At 35.5% G+C, this 16,721-nt stretch overlaps 1 long non-coding RNA gene across 6 annotated transcripts; it reads left to right on the top strand.

Annotated features, from left to right (window-relative positions):
• Nucleotides 1–487: 487 nt before the first annotated feature.
• Nucleotides 488–11,516, top strand: LOC107783784 (uncharacterized). 6 transcript variants are annotated; one of them, XR_012694705.1, is made up of 7 exons: nt 488–1,258; nt 2,663–2,710; nt 2,864–2,922; nt 5,237–5,351; nt 7,655–7,704; nt 9,626–9,687; nt 11,258–11,516. It is a non-coding gene; the product is annotated as an uncharacterized LOC107783784 (long non-coding RNA). The 6 variants fall into 6 exon arrangements; XR_012694702.1 differs by having other exon boundaries at nt 2,819–2,922; XR_012694703.1 differs by lacking the exon at nt 488–1,258 and having other exon boundaries at nt 1,833–2,710.
• The last annotated feature ends 5,205 nt before the right edge of the window (nt 11,517–16,721 follow it).

Below are 16,721 nucleotides of genomic sequence, written 5' to 3'. Positions count from 1 at the left end.
TTATATAATTTTGTGTGACATATAACAACAACAACAAACTCAAACCTCACCACTGCCTTATGAAGGTAAAGAGACTGTCTCCGAAAGTCCCTCGGCTCAAGAATTATAAAAATGAAACAATAGCAACAATAAGGTAATAAGACAATGGAAGCAAATAATACAAGAAGTAATAATAGAGATCGAGGGATATAAAATTACAAGAATAGTGCCAATCCTAATACTAATAATGACAATGTATCTAACATATGGAATATATAAATAAACAAAAATTTATAAAAAATATATTATATTTTTTCGACTATTATTTTGAAAGCTGTTATACGGTACTTATCTTTGACCACATAGGTCCAAACACAGTGACCAGCCCGGCATCGACAGCTAAGCAACCCCACAAAACCACTACACCGTGAGCACCTTCAAGACTCGCTCTCTATATCGCCAACTTTTGATCGATTTTAATCCATTTAGTGTGTGTTATGTTTTTTGTCCTTTAATTAATTGGATGAGATACCATACCACACCAAAACAAAACAAATTAGTCAACTAGCTAGTGGTGAGAAAAAGAAGTCATTTTGTACTACTACTGCCCACATGATGCCACAGTACCCCATTATCTCCTTCCCTTTCTTTCTTCCCCTACATCATATTTTCTCTATCTGTCAAAAGTTTCGTTTCTTTAATGGGGTTTTGTGTATGTTCTGTCCACTGCATGTAACATCTTACTCAGAGAAAAGAAGTAAAAGATCTTTTTCCTTTACTACTACTACTAGTAGTACTAGAGTTTAGGGTATGGTGTATTCCAACACAATTCAGACACACATAAAACCCTAATGGCCGTGATAGTAGTGGATTCAGAATTTAGACGCTCTGAGTTTAAGTCAGAAGATATGTTATCTAGGTTTTTTTTTCTTCATAAAAGGGGATTGTGTTTTGGTTTTAGATCTGAATTTTAGCATGATAATGTTTGTGGTTGGGTGTGAAGCAAATACTAAGAGAAGGGGGGACAAGGAGAATCAAGACTGACAGAAGAGAGTGAGCACACGCAGGCAATTGTATAGAGATTATATTACTGTCATTTGCGTGTGCTCACTTCTCTTGCTGTCATCTCTCTCTATACTTTTCCCCCATTCTTTTTTGCTTTGCTTTGCTTCCACCACTCAATCAGCCAACACTTGTTCAAACTGCAGGGGGCGGATGCAGCGTAGGATTGCTGGCTTCAACTGAACCAATATTTTTCATGCGAAACATAAATTTATAGGTAAAATCTCTCAACTGAACTATTATTTTCGATACGAAATATAAATTTATAGGTAAAATCTCTCAACTAAATCAGTACTTTCGATGCGGAATATAAATTTATGGGTAAAATTTCTCAAAACTATAAAAGCTAGTAGATAGTTTCAATTCTAAAAATGTTGGAGATTGAACCGTAAAATTTAAACTTTGAATCCGCGGTAGGTTACGTAAGATAATTTATTATTGTTCTTTCTGATCTTTAGCTAACATATATACATCTGTCTAAAGAAAACAGTAGCTATAGCCTATAGGATTGATGGACACGACAGTCAACATTGCCACTGACATATTTGCTATGTTGTTAACTTGTTAACCACAAAAAATTACTGCACCATAATAAAATTGACACTTAAGTCAGTTGACGTGTTCTTCTCTAGTTCTCTCTTTCTCTCTCTATATATACTATTATTTCTACCAGTTTGTATTTATGTTCTCTTGGTGGGTTTTGGAGATTAGACTGAAAGAAGCTGAAGTTTATTATAAAAAAAAAATACTTAGTAGAAGAAGAATCAGAACAGTTATCAGATCAGGTAAGAATCTTAGACTTTTAGTAATAATTTTTACCAATTAAATATTGTACTAAGCGTGTCTTTTCATGAACTTATTACTCCATATCTCTGATGAAGAGGACGAATGTTAGATTTGGGAGGTACGCTTGTTACTGTTCTGTCTTAACGGATAACTAATTATTTTTACGGCTTCAGTACATTTATTTGCAAAAATCGAGAAATTTATTGAAAAAAAATTTCACTTTTATGATTTTAACGGAAAACTTTCTTCTTTCTACCTTTTCTAGCTCATTTATAACTTCATTGATTTATTTCTTGATTTTGCTCTTGACAATCTTGCTTTATTTTTCCGGCTGTATTTTTTTTTCCTTTTCTCTTTTCGTCTTATTGAAACTAGGGTATATGGGAAACAGCCTCGGGTAGAGATAGAGCCTTAGACGTCCGCGTATACACTAGCCTTCCCAAATTCTACTCGTGTGATTTTACGGTCGGGTCGTTGTTGTTGTTGTTATTGTATTTTTCTTTTCTTGAGTGTGGTAATCTAGGACTTAAAAATGAGCATAAATTTCTCAGATAAAAAGGAGGAATCTTAAAAATGTTTCTATTCTTAAAGATATTCTTTTAAGTTGATGAATCCCGGATTTGTTTTTTTGAGTATGAAGGGATTTGGTTAAATTTATGTGGGTTCTTGTTAATATTTTATGTAGGTTTGTTGACAAGCTAATCTCTCTTTAATTTTGGTAATGATATGCTTTTTAATTTCATAGTTGAGGCTAGGAAGAAAATTAGTAAAGATTAGAACTTTGAATATGACTCCTATGTTTGATAAGATTTTGCTTCCTTTTCTGCGGAGGTAGGCTTCCAGTTTTTGGTATGAAGTTTGGAGAAAATTTTCCCATGTACAGGTTAGAATATTACATGAATAATGAGCTATAATTTTCACTTGTTTGTATTTGATTTAGTTCTTTTTGTTTGTAAAGAATATAATTCATTTTGTTCTTTGTTAACTGCAGTCCTTCGTTGTAATTACACTTAAATATTCTAACCCTTTTTGATAGCCACTATTGCCTGCCGGTGGCGACATCAAGCAGCTTTTTTCTCTTCTTTTGATTAACAGGTATTTGATTTTATCATGCTTTTCTCTCTTCCGTTGTCTTAGTAAATTTAAAATCTCTCGGAATCTATGCAAATCTAGTGAAAAATAGGGTACAATGAAAGAAAAAGATCTGTACAACCAATATCAATTTGCTGGGATTTATATGTTTAGTTTAGGTTCAATGCTTTCTTCAGTCTTTTAGTCTCGTCAGAGAAAATGTGAGAACTTCTAGTACATTTTGTTATTATTTTATATGATATTGGGATTGGATTTAACTTAAATGGAGCGACATGAATTCATCTAGTCGGTCCCTTTTTTGGTATAAGCATTGTGGTGGTGGTGGTGGTGGTGGTGGTGTATGTTTTTCTTTCTTCTCTCACTGCTGCAATTGGTGAATTGTCTGATAAAGGAAGTGGCTTTGCACCACTTGCATGTCTATGTTCTATTTCTTGTTGAGATGTAGTAAATATGGAGTTCTTTTTGGGATCAGTTTAGTCCTAGTTTATATCAGCTGAATGGATATGTTTGACACAAATATTTGACTTTGGGATTGTAAACTTGAGCTAGTAAGGGTAGCTCGGTGCACAAAGTATCCCGCATTTATGTAAAATTCGGGGAAGGACCGCACCCCAAGGGGTGTTGTAGACAGTCTACCCTAATGCAAGTATTATTAGCTGTGGAATGCAAGTATTATTAGTTGCTTCCATCGTAACCTAGATCACACAAAGACAACTTTACCGTTGCTCCTAGGCTCCTCTTCAAAACTTGAGCTAGTACTTTCTTGAATAGATTTTAGTTGCATACACTGACAGTGTAAGGTTATACACTACTCTCACTGAAGTTTAGCCTATTATGTCATGTTAGCAGATTACCGACTAATGTTTATCGTATAGTTCTATTTGTAATTATCTTATAAATGACTTAATTGTGGAAATATTTATGTACGAGTGCATAAGGGACTAATTTACAAGTATAAAAGGTCCAAAAGGAGACTGAGAACTTTTGCACTTGCTCTAAGTACATGTTGCTCCATCATTTTTCAAAAATTGTATAATGAAAATTATTTCACATTTCTCTCAAGTGATTGTGTGGCTTAATCGAGTTTGTATGTTGAAAAAGTATAGATACTGCATGTAGACTTCCAAAATTATTTAGCAGATTATGGTCTTGCTGAATTGAGTAATTTATGAGTTTCCTTTGAAATTAACTGACAACCATGTGTTTGAAATTTGGTATTGGGACAATATTTCTAGAAGTTTCTTGAGTCGCGGGTCTATTGAAAACAGCCTCTCTATCCCTATAAGGTAGGGGTAAAGTCTGCGTACACACTACCCTCTCAGACCCCATTTATGGAATTGCACTGGGTTTGTTGTTGTTGTTGGACAACATCTCTAGAAATTAGTATCTTCATCTTTGTGTTTCTTTATTGGTATATTTTATTTGTTTGTTTTAGTAGTAATTGACTATTAGCTGTGACTATTGGGAGGGGTAAATGGTGTTACTGTAGCTTGTGATAGTAAAGTTGCTTATTGTAAAATCCCACAAGTGGGGTCTGGGGAGGGTAGTGTTTACGCAGACCTTACTCCTACCCCGAAGGAGTAGAAAGGCTGTTTCCGGAAGACTCTCGGCTCAAGATAATAAAAAGACACTATGTTAGATATAGGCATTTTGTGAGGACTTGGTGCAATTTGTATAGCATCTTGGTGGAGGAAATAGTGTTCGAACACTATATTTGAACATGGTAGGATGGTAACAACAACAACAACAAACCCAGTGTAATCCCACAAGTAGGGTCTGGGAAAGGTAGTGTGTACTCACACCTTACCCTACCTTTAAGAACACTATATTTGGACGTGGTGTGATGGTACATCTATAAATTTCTAGTTGGGAAGTCCTTTATGCCTAACTCAATTTTCTTTAATTTGACAGAGAATTAACAACTATGAGATCTAGCATTGTTTTCTCGCAACAAAATTAAGGAATTAAAAACACTTCGAATATAGGAAGCAGCTCAAGTGGGATATTTGTTATACGTTTGAGTGTTAGAGGCTGTGAATTCTAATAATGTTCTTCAGTACACAATTTCTATTGCGTTCTTTGCTAGTTGGACTTGGATAAGTATTCTCACTAGGTTAGCAAGAATTTTGTATTGCCAGAAAAAAATGTTGAATACTCTATTATAACGATATAATTTTTCCCCTATTGTTATTGTTCAGAGACGATTTACATAACGGACCCCCAACTTATTTTGGATTGAGGCGCAGTTGTTGCAGTTTGCTGTTCTCCCCGCCCTAATGTTATTGGTAACTGAGCAGCTCTTGCTTGTACATTGCAGTATCTAAAGATGAACTATAGGCATGCGAAGCATTTCATATTAATGATATAATGAAAGGCAGCCCGAGCAAAGTGCACGAGGTTATGCTGGCTTTATGGAGGAATTTTTTGATACGGTAAACCTCACCCGCTCCCCCTTAAACCCCTTACCCAGAAGCTTAACGGTGACCTTTTTCTTTTGTTCCCTCGTTAATACGAATATCGCTAGCTAGACTTTTACTCCCTTCTCGGCTTGTCTTTTAGACTTATTGTGCAAAGATTCATGATTTGATCTTCTAACGTTTAGGTAGTAGTAGAGAAACTTCAATTTAATTAGCTCGTACTTGAATTAGAATTATTATCTTCTCTTTTGTCTATGTGACATTTATCTGGAACTTGAAATGTAAGTTTACTCCATTTTACTGGATTTCCAGAAACGTCTCTTGCAGTTCATTTGATATACAAGAGTACAATGCTTGATAGCATGATGATTCATTTAGGGGTCGTTTGGTTGGGAAACAAGTTACCCCAGGATTAATTTTCCCGAGATTGTTCTCCCACCCTCTTGAAGGGAAAAATATATCTCAAATTTAATCCCGTCCCTTATCCCTTGTACCAAACAAGCCCTTAGTTTCTTAATTTCACTTAGGTGAATCTAATGAGATGATAAATATTTGACCACTTGTTGTCAAAGCCAGTGTAACATTGAGATGACTTGCATTTTTATTATAAATTGTTCTGTTAATCCATCAGTCAGCTAAACCTCACCCTTAGAATAGCTAGTTGGTGGCACGTATACAAATCTTGGATATTGTTAAGAAAATAGAACTTGGGTCTAATTCAACTCCAAAAGTTAGCTCAGGAGGTGAGATTGACCCAATTAGAGCGCCAATTGATGTGGGCTGCTATAAAATCCCCTTGCACCCTAATACATGGATATTAGAGCGTGGTTATAATATAGGGCACAAACATTAGGAAACACATCAACTGGACTGAGGCATAGTTGTTGTTGTAGCTGTTCTCCTGTGCCTAATGTTATTGGTAACCAAGCAGCTCTTGCTTGTACAATGCAGAATCTAAAGATGAACTATTGGCATGCCAAGCATTTCATATTAATGATAAGAAGAAAAGCAGCCAGAGCAAAACGCACGAGGTTATGCTGGCTTTAGGAGGAATTTTTCGATACGCTAAACCTCACTCGATTTCTCCCCCTAAATCCCTTACCTAGAATATTAGCGGTGACCCTTTTCTGCTTTGTTCCCTCGTTGATATGGATGCTGCTAGGTTTTTCTCCCTTCTCGGCTTGTCTTTTAGGCTTGTTGTGCAAAGATTCATGAATTGATCTTCTAACATTTAGGTAATAGTAGAGCAATTTCAATTTAATTAGCTCTTACTTGAATTAGAATTATTATCTTCTCTTTTGTCCATGCGACATTTTTCTGGAACTTGAAATGTAAGTTTACACCATTTCACTTGATTTTAGAACTTGTCATCATGCATTGCTAAAATCTCTCCGCTCTAGCTATTCATACTTCTAGCAACGTCTCTCTTGCAGTTCATTGATGTACCAAGATTACAATGCTTGATAGCATGATGATTCGTTTAATTTCTTAATTTCACTTGGGTGAATCTGATGAGATGATAAATGTCTGACCACTTGTTGTCAAGACCAGTGTAACATTGATGCGACTTGCAAATTTTTGTATAAATTGTTATGTTAATCCATCAATCAATTAAACGTCACCCCTAGAATAGCTAGTTGGTGGCATCTATACAAATCTTGGATATTGTTCGGTCTAGTTTAACCCCAAATTAAGTTAGCTCATGAGGTGAGATTTACTTGATTAGATCATATAAGGAGACAATATCCCCTCCGTCGACCGATGTGGAACATGACGCTCAGACATGGATTAATTAGAGTGTGGTTAATATAGGGCACAAACATTAGGAAACACATCAAGGGATGGGCCTGGTGCTAATACCATGTTAAGAAAATTGACCTTTAGTATATTGCAACTTCAAAAAGATAGCTAATGAGATGAGAATTGTCCAAAACTATACGAGGAGACAACTCCTCATTTCTTCAACCAATGTGTGATACTCTTAACATATATCAATAAAATGATATTTGATTAATTAACAAAAAAAGTGGAAGGGAGCCTTGGCGTAACGGGTATAGTTGCTGCCGTGTGACCTCGAGCCGTAGAAACAGCCTCTTGTAGAAAATATAGGGTAAGGCTGCGTACAATAGACCATTGTGGCCCGGTCCTTTACTGGACTCCCTGCACAACGAGAGCTTAGTGCACTGGGCTGCCCTTTTAACGAAAAAACTACTGTCGATTTACTAACTTCAACTCTTGGATTCCAAGATTGTCTTCTCCAGTTGTTTCTATTCCTTTTTTTTCTCCTCTAAATTATGCTCTACTTTTTACTGCTCTAGGAAGATGCTGGCTACCCATTTCCTTGGCTGAGCTTGGAGTTCTGTAAGCTGTAAGTTTGTTAAGCTTCATTTACAAAGTTGTTACAGGAGTATGCGTAATTTAACATTTATCTGAAGTGACAATTTTTATCCAAATAGCATAATAAATTAAACTGCAAGATAAGGCATGTAAAGTTATATTGAATATATAGTTATATTTAGTCCTTCAAAATGCCAACTAAGGGCAGTCCGGTGTACTAAGCTCCCGCTATGCGTGGGGTCCGGGTAAGGGTCGGACCACAAGGGTCTATCGTACGCAGCCTTACCCTGCATTTTTGCAAGAGGCTATTTTCACGGCTCGAACCCGTGACCTCCTTCAAAATGCCAATTGTTTACTAATATTTGGCCAAAAGATAATACTCCTATAAGTTTATGCAATCTCATAAATGAAAAACTTTTTTCTATTCAATACACTGTGTTCATGATTAAATCTTCAGCCAACTGTTTCTAATTCATGTCTTGGTGCTTCCCAATGGAGCTTTTTTGTATTTTTTTTGAATATATTTTTACGTCATTGCCATCGTTTCCTTATCACATGGTTCTAAAGCTTCTAGTATTTTAAAGAATTGGATAAGCAAAACATAAAACCAGTAAAATGATCAGCTGATGATAGGATTGAATGTACTATATATTACGTGATGGTAGTTTCTTCACTTCCTAGCAAAATTGTGAATTCATAATCTTTATCTGATTGTCTAAAAGCTATTTCCAGTAAAGAATAAAATGCATAAAATAATGGAAAAGATTAATAATAGGCATGCTGTGTAACCTTTGGAAGAACATATGCAGTGCAAAGTATGGAGGAAAGTCATCCTCCGTGGCCAGGGTCTTGTTCTCTAGTAACTCAGATGTTTCAGCGATGCTGAGAACCTGTTTCCCTCATATCACATGGCCGTTCAACTGGAATGAACTAAAACCGATAGTTGAACAAATTAAGAACCACACCTCTGTCATTCAAGTCATCTGGCAAAGACCTGAAACAAATTTTGTGAAGGTCAATAGTGATGGGAGTGCTTTGAGTAATCCAGGTAGAATTGGGTTCGAGTCATTGAGGGGAAGAGTGGGAAAAACCACTATCGGTCTCTAGTGAGCGGGTATACCAAATCAAAAGGAAAAAAGAAGAAATAAGTTATTTGGGCCTTTTGGTGACTGGGGTTTACTAAATTCCATATTGTCGAAAGAAATATAGTCCTATTTCTAGTTTATGTCAAGTCACTACGTATATCAAGTTTGCAAGGTGGGCTATGTCAAGTCGTAACGTAGTCGAGTTTGGAAGGTGGGCTATGTCAAGTCGCAACATATGTCAAGTTTGCAAGGTGGGCTATGTCAAGTCGCAACGTAGTCAAGTTTGGAAGGTGGGCTATGTCAAGTCGCAACGTATGTCAAGTTTGTAAGGTGGGATTTACCAAATGCCATACATCGAAAAGAATATAGTCCTATTGCAAGTCGAAATTTACAATCTATACCACTTGGATATATAATTCAAAGGTCTAGATTTAATTTTGTGCATTGATTGACTCTTTTGTAGGGATAAGGCTGGGGTAAGGCTACGTACATCTCATCCTCCCTAAACCGCACTTGTGGGAATACACTGAGTTGTTATTGTTGTCGTTGTTGTTGTTGTTGATCGACTCTTTTGTAGTTATATTCTATGACAATTTGGTTTTATGTCTTCACGTGGTGGTCTAGAATGGCTTGGAGCGCTCTAATGCCAGGCTAGATGTTATGATTGCTTTATAAGCGAGGTAAAACATGATAGATAATGGTAAGGAAGGGATAAATTAGTCACTTCACTTATTGGAAGTTTTTTAATGGTGATTAGTGTCCAGAAGGGGAAAAAATAAAGGAGCAGAAGTTTGTTAATCTTGTGCATTAATTAGAGAATGTGTATATAGGTAGTTAAGCTATTCTTTGTTAAAATGATATTTGCAGGGATTTGGATGCTGAAGCGGAGGGATGAAAATCAGTGTAACCTTAATTCAAGTATGATTAAGGTAAGTGATCCATTCTCCTACATTGTTACGTTTCGTATCCCTCTCCCACACTCCACTCACTTATAAGCATGGGACTTGTTTATGCAGAAAAATCACATCTTCAAGTGAGTTTCGGATACCGGATGCATTAAAAAAAAATATTTTCATTTTTTCCTAAAAAAGCATTTAAAATGAAGTCTATGTGCGAAATGGGGCTTAAATAGCAACTGACTCCGCATCTGGGGTCCGCGCAACGCCACCTCTAAGACGAGCTTCTGCAACCTGATATTCCAAAACCTCTCTCGAACACCCCAAATCTCACCGAGACCCCCGGAATCCCGTCCAATCATTACAATAAGTTTGTGTAGTATACCATATACAAACTTGTCCAAGAGCTCAAAACATATTCGGAAACTTCACATCTAAGAGTCAAGATCCAAACCAAAATATAAACTTTCTCTTAAGTTCTTCAAGTTTCAATTTTCACAAGATAGACCCGAATCACATCCAAGCCCTTCGGTTCACCTCTCAACCATTCCAACAAGTCCAAGAGAGATTCATGATTGTTCATGGTTCATTCTTAGCTCTTCAATGTAAAATTAAAATTTCAAATTGGAGACCGGTTAAAAGTCTTTTCTGGAACATTGATTGCACTATTAACAGCTTTAGGACCTTGACAGTCCCCATCTAGACTGCCTATGTGTTTAACCAAATTTGCACCATTTTGAACATGTCCTGCCCCTCCTTGACAATTCTGCCCAGAAACAGCAACAACTGCATCAGCACTAACCTTCAAAGCAACAGCTGGGAGTTTGAGTTTCAATGAACCTGCTGCATTACCTACTGATATTCCTTGATTATCAGTAGTTAAATCCAACACTTGCACATCTGCTCGATCACCAACTTCCTTTCGCCCAGCAGTAGCCACAAAACTTTGTTTTCCTCCTTCATTTTGCAAAAGTTGCTGATTTTCTACTGTTAAGAATTTTTTTGGAGATGGCGGACCATTTAGCTGGTTGAATCATTTATCCTGCTTCATGAGCCACTTGTGTTTCTTAAAAAAAGAAAAGGTCCTTAGCTTCTAGATTGATTGTGCTATTTAAGGATGAACTATGTGACTTGAGTGATCAATTAAGTTATGAGAATAATCGGTCATATATATCTGAATCGCTTGTACCGAAGAACATGAGTGATCCATAATGAAGATGGGACTGTTCTTTTGCTACGAAATAAACGAGTAATTACTTGCCAGTAGTCAAAATCAGATACAATGGCTCCAAGCAATTACTTGCTAGCTTTATGCATTCTCTTGTTCCTTGTAGCAGCCACCAACATTGCTTATGCAAACAACAGTTATGGAAATGGACCTAATTTGCTTGTTCCTAAGCCGCAGTATGTTCAGTTGTTGGTTATAATGTTGTTTTTCGTAATAGCATATTCTGTTGTTGTTTTGGTTCAATAGCTGTCAGACATAATATTGTTTAGATGGTGTTGTTTTGGTTCAGTAATTTGTGCTTGAAGCTGCTTTAAGTACTTTATGACTCAATTATCCTAAAAATTTTGTTTAATTATTTCTCATTGTCTTTTGCAGGTGCAGTGATTGCGGATGAAAGCAGTGACGAAGACTTTACTTGAGTGTTGTTGATCGTTATTAGACTTTCTATTATTATGTTTAAGGATATTTTAGTTTAGAATTTTTTGTATGCAAACTCATCTATTTTGACTTTTGAATTGTTGACCAAACAAACAATGTATCCATATTTTGTTTTTGCACATGGATAATGCTAGTTGGATATGGTGTAAACAATTTCATAGAATAGGAAAATATTTCTCATTTTGCTTCCATAAATTTTGGAAATTATAATTTGTTGCAATAGAGAATATAGCCGTTCCAATAGACCTAGCAAATAATAAGAGCAACACTTAATAACCGTTCCCTTATGTCACAATATCTCTGGTACAGATAAATGTTCCAATATATCACAAAAACTGTTAGCAATATATCATGCAAAACCGTTGCAATAGACTTAAAAAATCAATTGTATTAGTATACCATGACGGTTTATAACCGTCCCAACAAAAAAGAAAACCGCTCCTATAGATAGGGTAATGGTAGCAGTCCAAACCGTTACAATATCCCTATCTATGAAGGCGATTTTCAAACCGTTGCAAATAACCGTTCCAATAGACCTATTGTAACGCCGAATCCCGGAAAGCGTCCAAATCCGTCCCAATAGACCTATAGGGACGGTTAGTATATCTATTGCAACGGTTTTCAAAGGGTTGCCGTAGCTGTAATTTCTAGTAGTGTGAGTCACTCTAAGAGTAGAATCAGTAGCTCACCTCACGTTTTAGGAACCAAATGAGAAATCACACGTAGACGAACCTAAGCATTCTCCTACTCTACAGAACCCTTCTTGCTGCTGAATCTAACTTTATAGGAACATATATGGCCGTCATAGGCATATTTATTATGTCCAGCCCGAAGGAATTAAAAGGGCAGCCCGATGCACAAAGTATCCGCATTTATGCAGGGTCCGGGAAGAGCCGTACCCCAAAGGGGGTGTGATGTAGGCAGCCTACCCTGATGCAAGTATCAGTGGCTGATTCTACGGCTCGAACCCGTGGCCTATAGGTTACACTGAGACAACCTTGACCGTTGCTTTAAGGCTTCTTTCAACGGGAAGGAACTATGATTTTGAAAATATTTTGTATGTTTGAAGGTTAAGGGACATAAATAAGTTGAATCAATCAATTTAAATATCTAGTGTTTGGTACGTAACCTATGCTATTATGATGCGTTATTGCTATATGGTGTGCTGCTGTGCTTTGGGATATCAATATAGAGTTAAATTTAACTGAAAGAATGTACTTCTTTGTTGTCTCGTCAGCTTTGACTATTGATTACCTTATGTGTGGTGTTCCCTCCCACTATGTAAAAAATTGGACCAAACACACCGTAGAGCATGCACATTTTCAAAAGGAATTGGGCCAAACACACTGATACATTATTAAGGGGCATTTGCATCTATACCCGCTTTTTGTGTCACGTTTTAACTTGTGCCCGCTTTGCAAAAAAAAATTGCAAGCGTACCCGCTTTTTCGCATAACTTCAGCATAAGGGGCTGAAGTAGCAAAGGCAATCGCGCAAAACTTCAGCATTCTAGTAGCCGGGCCTGAAGTTCAGTTCTACAGCTGAAGTTTTTGTTTTGTAACTGTCGAACTTCAGCTCTAGAGCTGAAGTTTTTGTTTGTAAGCTTCAGTTCTAGAGCTGAAGTTTTTGTTTTTTAACTATCGAACTTCAGCTCTAGAGCTGAAATTTTTTGTTTGTAACTGGGGAACTTCAGCTCTAGAGCTGAAGTTTTTGTTTTTTTAACTGGCGAAGAGTTGAAGTTCCAAGACTGCAACTGCATAGGTGTAACTCAACAATGTTATCCATGAGTGCGTGGAAGATAAGAAATGACTGGACAAGAAAATATACAACACTATTAGCATGGGAAAACGTATGGTATCCAAAATCTGCTGGGGGTTTCAATATTATTGCTATGATTGGATGGGTATCGACTTCTTTTTCATTCGTCAATGTTGTTTTTTGTTAATAAACTGGTCCAGACCAACCAAGGCAACAATGTTACCACAAGGTATATCCTCAACAGTTTCCTGCTTCTTGCTCATCCAGATAAGAGTTCACACTGACGAAGAAAATAAGTTACATTAGAAAAGCAGCACGAGAAGCCTAGATTTCTGGCACTTTTGTACAGAGATGTATTAGTGGTTTTAACTATAGTCAAACTTATACATAGCCGTAACAGATTTCTTGCATAAAAGGGAGAAGGAGAAGGAGGAGGAGAAAGGGAGCTGAAATTGTTTAAAAGCGGGTACAAGTTAAAAGTTTTAAAAAAAATGGGTATAAGTTAAATGGAGGCGATCAAATAGGGCGCCCCGTGCAATTTTTACCATCATTAAAAGGAATCGGGCCTTGAACTTGATGGGTATCTACGTGGATATTTTTGGACTTTACTGTTTACTTCAACTTTTTATTACAGGTTGGGCCTTGAACTTAATGGATCACTAGTCGTTTGTGGGCTCTGATGTTCATTTTCTAAAAATATTTTGTAGATTTGAACTAAATAGCCAACCGATTAAACAAAAAATAATCGAGAATATATATATATATATATATATATATCGATTAGAAAAAATAACAGTAAATCCAACATAATTTTAAAATAGTAAATATTTCTTTTTTTCTTCTAAGTTCTGATTTTTATTAAAACTATCGGATTAAATTTAGGTCTTTTAACATATTTATCCGATCGGTCAAAAATAATTATAGTCATATATTTGGCTAGTGACTATAATTATTTTTGACCGATCGGATAATCATACCTAGTCTATAATTAAATAGAACAGTCCAACTTGTTGAGGTCCATAATTAATATACAAAAAATATAAATTTATCGACTATTTATTTTAGTGGCGATTATATAGTGTAGATTTCCTTAAATAATTAATTTAGTACAGACACATTGAAGATTTTTAGCTATAACATTACATCATTATACATAGTCTATAATTAAATAGACATTCCAACTTGTTGAGGTCCGTAATTGACAGTTGTTTAAGGAGATTGTCAATCTCAATTACATAATTCAATCATTGCCGTCTTAATAATTATTATAATAATTCTGCTTAGCTTTGAATAAAACCTGCATCGTCCATTTCAAATACTACGAAATAATATTCCAAAAATATAAATTTAAATAATTGATTGTTAATAATAAACTTAAGTTCATAATATATTATTAATAAAATTGTCACCTCAGATCTAAATATCTCCCCAAATTTATGATTATTGACCACAAAAGCATTCTGGCCTTACACCTATGTACTTTCTCTGTTCATTTAATAAATTTATGAATAATTTGATATTTTTAAAGTCTTAAGAAAATGATTAACGTAAACGTCATGTTTTGTTTTGAAAGTACAAGGTATCATTGTTGTTTTGAGTAAGTATAATAATTGAGATTCTTTGTCGCCTTAATTAGATTGTCATTTTCAGGAGTCTAATACATGAATCTAATTTATAGTTATATTTTGTCATATAATTGGTCCATAATTTAATTTTTTTGGGGGGTGAGGTGTGGTAAAGGGTTACATGTTAATTGCAGAATATAAATGGAAAATATTGAAACCCGATTAATTGGATTGGAATATGAGCAAAAGAAACAACGATTTATATACTGAAATATGTGTAAATTATATGGGAGTGAATAAAGAAACCACCTACAGTTTGCATTTTTATATTCCCTGTGCCTTGTATACCTTTGTCTTGTTATTAAGATACTATTTTAAGACATTCATATAAAATAGAGATGATATGCCTAGTTTACTATTTGATGCACAAACAAGTAAAAATTAGAGATATTTTTAGAAAGCGTTTTTTTTATATACCAATTGTGGCTAAGTCATTTTTCTTCTATAAATAGAAGGGTCTTACACCATTGTACATCATCCTAAAATTCAATAAGAATTTCCTCTCTCTTTCTCTTCAATATTGTTCTTCTACTTTTATTGTTTTATTACACGCTATCAGCACAAGACTCTACCGTCTTAAGAAGTACTTTGAGAAGATTAAGCAAATACGAATATCTCACAAAGCAAACTTGGATCACGTTCAATTGTAAAAATATTTGTTTAGTTGATTCATGTACAACACATACAATATTCAAAGAGAAGAAATATTTCTCTCATTTAAGTATGTGTAAGGCAGATGTTACTACAATTTCTGATAGTAGTAAATTAATTGAAGGCTCTGGAAAAGCTACTATAACTCTGCATAAAGGAACAATACTTATCATAGAGAATGCAATGTTCTCCTCCAAGTCCAAGAAGAACTTGTTGAGTTTTAAAGATATCCGCCGAAATGGATATCATATTGAGACAATAGATGAGAATAATCTTGAATATCTCATCATTACCAAGAATGTCTCTGGCCAAAAGAGGGTTATTGAGAAGTTCCCATCTTTATCTTGTGGCCTGTATTGGACAAGAATTAGTGCAATTGAGGCACATTCTATTGAGAACCAAAAGGTTACTGATTCCAATACTTTTGTACTTTGGCATGATCGATTAGGACACCCTAGATCAATTATGATGAGACGAATTATAGAAAACTCAAATGGGCATCCATTAAAGAATTTAAAGATTCTTTTAAATAATGAATTTTCTTGCACTTTTTGTTATCAAGGTAAGTTAATTATTAGACCATCACCAACAAAGGTTGGAATTCAGTCCCCTGCATTTTTGGAATGTATATAAGGGGATATTTGTGGACCTATTCACCCACCTAGTGGGTCGTTTAGATATTTTATGGTCTTAATAGATGCATCTTCTAGATGGTCTCATGTGTGCCTATTGTCATCTCGCAACCCTGCGTTTGCAAAATTAATGACACAAATAATTCGATTACAGGCACAATTTTTCGATAATCCAATTAAGTCTATTAGACTTGATAATGCTGCTCAGTTTTTATCCCAAGCATTTAATGATTATTGCTTATCAATTGGGATAAAAGTGGAACATCCTATAGCTCATGTTCACACTCAAAATGGTCTTGCAGAGTCTTTAATTAAATGTCTACAATTGATAGCAAGATCGTTACTCATGAAAACGAGGCTGCTCACTTCTGTTTGGGGTCACGCCATTTTGCATGCAGCAATGCTAGTTCGTCTCAAACCAATAAATTATCATAAATATTCCCCGTTGCAATTAGTTTTGGATCATGAACCTAATATATCCCATTTAAGAATTTTTGGATTCACAATATATGTGCCTGTAGCACCGCCATATCGCACCAAAATGGGTCCGCAAAGAAGGTTAGGAATATATGTTGGGTTTGAATCGCCCTCCATTATTCGCTACCTCGAAACATTGACAGGTAATTTGTTTACTACACGATTTACAGACTGTCGATTCGATGAGACACTTTTCCCAAAATTAGGAGGAGAAGTTGGTGAAACCAAATGGAAAATTTTGTGAAAAAATCCATCATT

Source organism: Nicotiana tabacum, chromosome 9 (assembly GCF_000715075.1).
Source record: "Nicotiana tabacum cultivar K326 chromosome 9, ASM71507v2, whole genome shotgun sequence".
Classification (NCBI taxonomy): domain Eukaryota; kingdom Viridiplantae; phylum Streptophyta; class Magnoliopsida; order Solanales; family Solanaceae; genus Nicotiana; species Nicotiana tabacum.
The sequence above is the reverse complement of the archived record's forward strand: the minus strand, read 5'-3'. Positions and strand labels throughout refer to the sequence as shown.